The 7591-nt window shown below is 38.0% G+C and overlaps 1 long non-coding RNA gene across 1 annotated transcript; it reads left to right on the forward strand.

Moving 5' to 3' along the window:
- Positions 1 to 778: 778 nt before the first annotated feature.
- LOC148763413 (uncharacterized) lies at positions 779 to 2826 on the forward strand. The gene is made up of 3 exons (XR_016025199.1): positions 779 to 873; positions 2470 to 2533; positions 2796 to 2826. It is a non-coding gene; the product is annotated as an uncharacterized LOC148763413 (long non-coding RNA).
- The last annotated feature ends 4765 nt before the right edge of the window (positions 2827 to 7591 follow it).

Genomic DNA, 7591 nt, shown 5'->3' on the forward strand with positions numbered 1-7591 from the left:
ACGTCATTTACATGCTCAATAGAATGGTTACATATTTAGAAAGTTTGAGAAATCATTAAAAGACGATATTACCCCTAATGGTATCATTAAGTCGATTAAGCCTCAACTAGTTCAAATAGGAATTTTAAGTTGAAATTAAGAGTTTCACAGCTCAGGGATGACTCAAAATGGTAATTCGGAGTTCGAGGATCAATTCAGAGTCAAACCAGAATTTTCACTATCTAGGGGCAAAATGGTCATTTGCCACTTGGGGATAAAATGAAAATTTTTAAAAAAGATTTTTTTTTGGCCCCATTTAACTTATTAGAGTATGATTTGAGTATTGGAGTATAATTTGAGGGTTTGACAGTGAAAAAATTTAATTTCGATGATTTTTGAAGTGTAGGGGTAAAATCGTAATTTTTCCATCCGCGGACAAATTTTGAGATTTTGAAAGAATTCAGATCACATTTGACAAATTGGAGAATGGTATGAGTATAAGGGATGAAAAATATGTCTATGGGTAATTTTTCAGTTTTTGGGGCAAAAATGTAATTTTTGACTTTTACGGGGGTAAAAGTGTAAATTTCAAAAATTACTCCACCAAGACTTTGGATAAGTCTGAGAATTTTATCTAAGCTATGGATATGTGGGACAAGTGTATGGTGAAAATTTGGAAACAAATGGATGGCTAGAATTTAAGAAATTAATAAAACAAAAAAAATGAATAAAATAATATTATATTATTTAGCCTTTAAAAAGGCCAAAATTTCCAAAATTCTCATCTTCTTCAAGCTGTCCAAACCAGGAGAGAAAAGGGGGAAAAGAAATAAGAACCCTAGCTGAAAATTTTAGAGAAAATCAAGAGAAATCAAGAAATCAAGCATTAAAAAGGTAAATTTCATTGATTTTCCTTGTGATTTTCACTACCCATGCATTTTTTCTCATTTCCATGCAAAATTAGAAAGTGGATATGGACACCCATGCTGGCCAAACCTCCATGGATGAGTTTTGAGCTTGAGTTTTGGTTGATTTTAATTGAATTAAGTGATTTTAGTTAGGTTATATTGAAATATAGCAAAAATAAGCTAGAGAAATAATTTTCTCCCATTGAAACCCATTATGCCTAATTTTTTAGGGAATATTGGCTGCTGATCTTGATGTTTATTTGAGAAATTATGATGAATAATGATGAATTATGAGCCTAGAAAAATAATGAGAATTTTCGGAGTAAAAATATGAATTTTTACCCATTAGGGGTATTTTCATAATTTGCTACCGAGACTGATAATTTGCACCACCCTGAGGGACATTAAGTCAATTTGGGTACAATTGAGGTATAGAAACTGAAAAAAAAATTAATTTGGAGTTTAAACGGATGCGTATATCGATTTATCGGGTAAAAGACCAAAATAGGCTAACACCGCATTTAAGCAGTAGTCGGATAAGTTACATCTCATATCATGCATATACATCGAGCCTGAAATAGCTTATGACTGTTAGACACAATTTAGTTGGAATATGTGTCATGGATTATGGCTAGGTGGTAACCATTGGATACGGGTAAAGGACTGTACTCGCGGACTGAAAATGGGAGTATTTCTACTCTTAATACTGTGAGTGGACAATTTATCATCTTAAATATCTAGAGTAATTATACTTGTTTGATGCTTTTATTGAATGGTGAGTTTAAATTATAAAATATTATGTTTTCCAATTAAAATATTTTTTAATAAAAATGAGATTTATACTGGTTTTGAAATCAAATATTGTTTTGGGAAAATTGAGTATATGGAGACTGTGTTGAAATTTATGATTTTATATGTTATTGAAATTGTGGCTTATGACACTATGGTAGCATGATGGCTAAATTTTTGGGGTTGGCATGAAATATATGAATAGTTTTGGATTGATCTCGATAGACTAGATTACATTTTATTCGCCATATTATGCTACTGAAATTTTTATGGGTCGGTGGTATAATAAACGGTCACTGCAGTGGTGGGGGTTTCCGTGGACTGCTTATGAGAGAGGCACGGTAACTCAATTATATACTTACCTCCAGGGGGAGATGTTGGGTGAAGTATCTCTTGAGGTATGATTTGAGTGCACCTCACGTTCAAACCACCATGTGAGAGTGAGACTCAGCCAACGCCAAGGAACGGCTGTGTGTCAGATGTGAAAACATGTTTATGGGTATGGGTCATTGAACAGCTTTGGCGGTCTCAGTGGGATACCTTGACGAAGGTACCCGCGAGAATGATTCTGGCAGGGGCCAAGTTTAAGAAACTCATAAGCCAGGGAAATTTTGATGAAAAGAAATTGTTTGGTATAGATCGAAACGAATTTTACGTTATGAACATTATTGAAATATAACATTTTTTTTTATATTGTCTCCATCTACTTGGCTTTAGATACTTTTGATGGTAATTGTTTACTTACTAGGATTATGTAATCATAATCTCACCCCTCTTCCTATCCATTTTGTAGGTTCAGGATAATTTGTTGATAGTTGATTAAGACGAGAATTAATCTCGGAGTTGCATCCTAAAAAGTAAGGGTTCGTAGCCCTACATCTTCTTAGTCAGTTGGGGGCCCACGTGTCACTGTAAAAGTAATTTTATTCTTCAGTTATTTGATTTAAAGTATGTATGAATATATTTAGCTTTTACACCATGTTTTTGATGAGTTTCGGTATTTTTAAAGAAAAATGACGAAAATGCCCCTGTGAGCCAGAAAGTATTTTTTATTGTTTTGATTTGGAAATGACTTATGATTTTCTTGAAATGTGAGATTTAATAACTGTTGCTCACTAGGGAGATGCGGACGCTGATGCTAAGCCTTGCGGGGTTTCGATCGGCATTTAGGGTAATGAGTGCCTATCGGGACGTCGCGACGGTTGTCACGGGCTCGATGGGAGTTTCGAGTCGTGACAATTGTGGGGTGATACGGCATGCCCTAATTGTGGTGACACACTGAGTGGAAGTAGATACTTGGCGTGACACGCTGAGTGCATGCAGATTTCGATGGTGACATGCTGATTTCTTGCAGTATTGTGGGGTGACACAGCATGCCCCAATTGTGGTGACACGCTGAGTGGAAGTAGATACTTGGCGTCACATGCTAACTTGTTCCAGTTTTTAGGGGTGACACGCCATGCCCCAATAGGGTGACACATCACGTGGTTGCAGTATTAATTTAAAGGCACTGTGTTTGAATTAAGAAGGAAAAAGTAATGTATAAAATGTAGGAATATTAAAATTAATAAAATTAATTGTATATACGAAAAAAATGTACAAACAAGGGCCGATATGTTTAGGGTTCACTCTCACAACTGTTGAAAAAAATTTCTAGAGCGTATTGGGGATGCATATTTGCAATCATATTTTACTTAACTTTGATCGATTATGATTGCAAAATATCGTCAATGTACCCTATCATGAACATACCGCAGCTGACACTATCATTCTACCGATACACTTTAGCTTTTGACAAATGAATTTCCAATGGCATCGGTGTCAAATCTCGTGTCTTTCGATGTGTTTTGTTGAAATAACCGGCTTGGTGGCAGATGATTGGCATAATTGAGCCGCACACACTCCGTTATCTTTAACATCCGAAGTTCTTACGGAGTCCACCACCTTGATCATCAACCTCACCAAGTTGATCTTCGCTACCACCCAATGCCCACCCACATTGCAAGGCGCGAGGATGAAATCGACATCTTCCCATTTTTTGCCGTATGTCGGCTTCTCACCCTCCACGTACCCCCGTAACTCATCTAAAATTTCCATAGTCGACCGGGCATCTTTAGTTGGAAATGTGGTGTGTAGCATATGGATAGTGTCTTGTGAAGCATGTATACATTAGCGTACACTTAATGTAATAAAAAACTTAGTATTTTCATAATTGAAAAATTTTCAAATAAACTTACGAAGAATATCGTGTCAACCACGCATGCACGGGTAGTGTACAGCTTTGACTTCGGCCTTGTCATCCGCTTACAAAGTACACTGAGGCATGCGTCTATATGTTCACTAGTCATTTCTTCTTTGGGTTCCTCTAATGTTGTGAAAAAGTCAGCCCCTTGATCCCTTAATATCCTAACGTTATGCCTGTATATGTAACAGAATGAGTTCGAAAAGCCTTGGTGGATTAATGTTTAATTAAAAAACAAGATTTGCAATGTTGTTTATGAGCTTACCTCGTGCACTCATCTTTCTTGAAAGCTTTGTACACTTCAACCGTTGTGCTCTTTACATCCTAACGGGTCAATGAGGGGTCGATGTACGGGCCTGCCCTGTATTTGCTTGCCATTTTCAGCCGTGCCCGCTCAGTTGGGTTTGAAATTTGTGCTGCACGATGATGGACATCAGATGACTCTGGTGACGACAACCGTGACCCGTTGGCTTCAAGAGTGCTCTGAGGAAGATGGTCCCCTCTTGCTGCTGCCTTGACTAATGCATCGACTTGAGAAAAATATTCTCTTTCAGCCACGACTGAGTGAAGGTCCCCCTCCCCTCTCGCAGATGCATCGATAACCGAATCGACCTAAGGAATAGGGTCTCCTTCAGCATCATATAATTGAAGGGTCACATCCCTTTCCACAGCATCATCCGGATCGGCCTCAGGAACAAGGTCTCGATCAGCACTAACAACGTCATCATGAATGTGAACACCAGGTTCATCATGCTGCACATCATCAACATTATCGTGGTCCTCACAAGCATTGTGAGATGAAGGACGCCCTTACAAAATGACACAAGTGGGAAAATTTGTTAGCTCATAAAATACCACGAACCATAAACCAAGAACAAAAAATAAAACTACACCTACTAAACGTAAATGACCAATATATGAGCAAAGTTAGAATAACGTACTTGTGATTTCAAGCGGTATAGAATCCAAAAAACGACACGGTCCTCAAACTTCTACATCGTTAGAGTCAATGACTGAATTGAAGCCTTCAGCTCAAACATGTCTTTTTTATATCAGTGCATGATCCGTCGCAACTAAAGCTTCGTGACAACTCTGTCATTGACTTTTGTCGAATGGGTCAACTTCAATAACATATATTACTTTATTATTCAATAATCATATATGGAATTGTTGAACATTACCCGTTGAAACTTTAACATCCTTACCAGCGGCTCGTTACCACTATGCAGACGAGCAGGACCGATCGGTGGTTGAGGAGCTGTCATCGCCTCCCTCAACTATAATAATAGAAATTACTATGTTACTTGATAAACATATGTGGAAATGTTGGACACAAATCGTTAAAACCGATCTTATCGACGGGTCGTTAGCACTGTGCGTCTAAGGAAGACCTCTCAGTGGTTGAGGAGTTGTCGTCACATGGTCCAACTACAAATATAGATATGTTATTCAATAATCACATATGGAATTGTTGAACATAAACCGTTAGAACCGTCTTTACTAGCTCTTCACTGCCATTGCCATGGTAATCACCTTCCTCCATCAACTTGGGGACCAATAGCTCATCGACGATAGTAGCGGCGATGCGCCTCGGCTTCATGGCACTAGTGGCTCTTTTGTGCTTCAAGTTTCTCCTTTTTTCCCTCGCACCTAAGCCCTAGTCCACTCGATTCTCCATGTGCCGTATTAGCATGTATTGGTGGCCTTCAAATAACGGGACATCGATGTCCGCAAAATAATCCCAACTGGCCTCATCAGGGGTGGGCTCCAAGGTCTCCATTGCCCATAACTACAAAATAGGGATTGTGATTAAATTTTAGGGAAAATTATTATACAAATTTACAGTAGAAATTAGTAGCTGTTCACTCAACTGTTAAGATGACTCCAACATCTCAACTGCCTTATAGAAGTTTGTTGGCTTCTGGTTGTATTACCATCTGCACATGCGTGGGTAGACGTTGTCTTTCGAAGTAGATGGGGCAACTATCTTTCGCAAGGTCAGAATTGCTTCCATTGCCCAAAATTGTAAGTCAAATGTAACCATTATTAGATTATAAATAATAAACGATTGCAACCATAAATTATTATGTCTAAAAGAAATGAAAAATATTACGTGACAGTACCTATATCATCCACGCGAATCCATAAATGTTGTACCGTAAACGATTCTTCTGCACGTTCGAGGCAAGCACTTTGAACCCCTTCGAAAGGTAGTCCAAGGTCAGCCTTCAAACATAGTGACCCCATGAGAAGACATTCCAAGCATCGATGTCCTCCACCAATAACAAGAGCCAAGGCATTACCCGTCTACAATAGTCTTAACCAAATAAAATGTTATTCGCGATCAAGATGAGTGCCACCTTAGTCGCGTCTCCTGGTCATTGAAAGTTGCCTTCGCAGAACGTATCAAGTAATGCTTGCAGCTTAACGCTATGCTGCCCATTCTACTATCGCGCATGAATTTTATCTGTAATAACCTCGTATCGTCGTGTGAACACATCGGGCATTCGACCAAACTTTAGTCAGGTGATAAGGTAGAACTTCTACTTTGATATGCTCGCCTTGCTTTTGTCGATGGCAAACCATAGCTCATGCTCCATTGAATCTATCATAGTGATTTGACGAATCATGATGTTATGCAGGAGACCAATGGAGAAGTAGCCTTATGGATATACGTCTAGTAGCATTTCGAAGCACGTACGTTTCACTGCATCGTACTCCCCATTTTTTTGGAGAGTTTTGTTGATGTAATGCAGTTGCGACCACTTATAATGGGTGTTAATAGTGACATTGAACGCCCACTTCTCCCTCAGCACAATAATTAAACTGTCAAGATTTTCATATTGTCTAGACTGTATCTGTAAAACATGGCACACATGCACGAGTGAGTTAACCCATAATGTTGTAACACACCATGCATATAACATAAAATATTGTAACACGCCATGCATATAACGTATAATGTTGTAACACGCCATGCATATAACGTAAAATTTTGTAGCACACAATGCATATAACGTAAAATGTTGTAACACGCCATGCATATAATGTAAAATATTGTAACATACCATGCGTATAACATAAAATGTTGTAACACGCCATGCATATAACGTAAAATGTTGTAACACGCCATGCGTATAACGTAAAATGTTGTAACATGCCATCGCTGACACGCCAATCACTATAATTACTATGTCTTTAAGCAAACTGGCCTAAAATACCCATGGCGTGTGACATGCCAATCAGTGTAATTACTGACTCGTTGCACGAACTGCCCTAAAATAACCAATCTCGTGACATGCTAAAAACCCCAAAAAATAGTTAACCCACTACACGCCATATCTGTTATAGTTTAAAACTTTGGTACAATCATAAAACCGGGTAGAAAAATAGTTTCAACATAACAATTAAAAAAGATTGAAAAAACACGAACATATCACACAAACCTAGCAAAAAATTAATGAACAGAAGAAAGTTTTAAAAGTTTTTTTTTCAGATTGACTGACCTCTTCACTGATAATCGACATTGTTGCTGTGGTGTCGTCAAGCTTGCAAAAAACAAAGTCGAACACTCTGGTACCTTTGGGAATGAGGAATGAATCAAATCAAACTATCTGAGTTCCTTCACACAGACGTTTACGATTTTTGGAAAATATTTCAGTAAAATGAAATG

The sequence above is a fragment of the Theobroma cacao genome, chromosome 3 (genome assembly GCF_053813885.1).
Source record: "Theobroma cacao isolate CCN51 chromosome 3, ASM5381388v1, whole genome shotgun sequence".
Taxonomy (NCBI): Eukaryota; Viridiplantae; Streptophyta; class Magnoliopsida; order Malvales; family Malvaceae; genus Theobroma; species Theobroma cacao.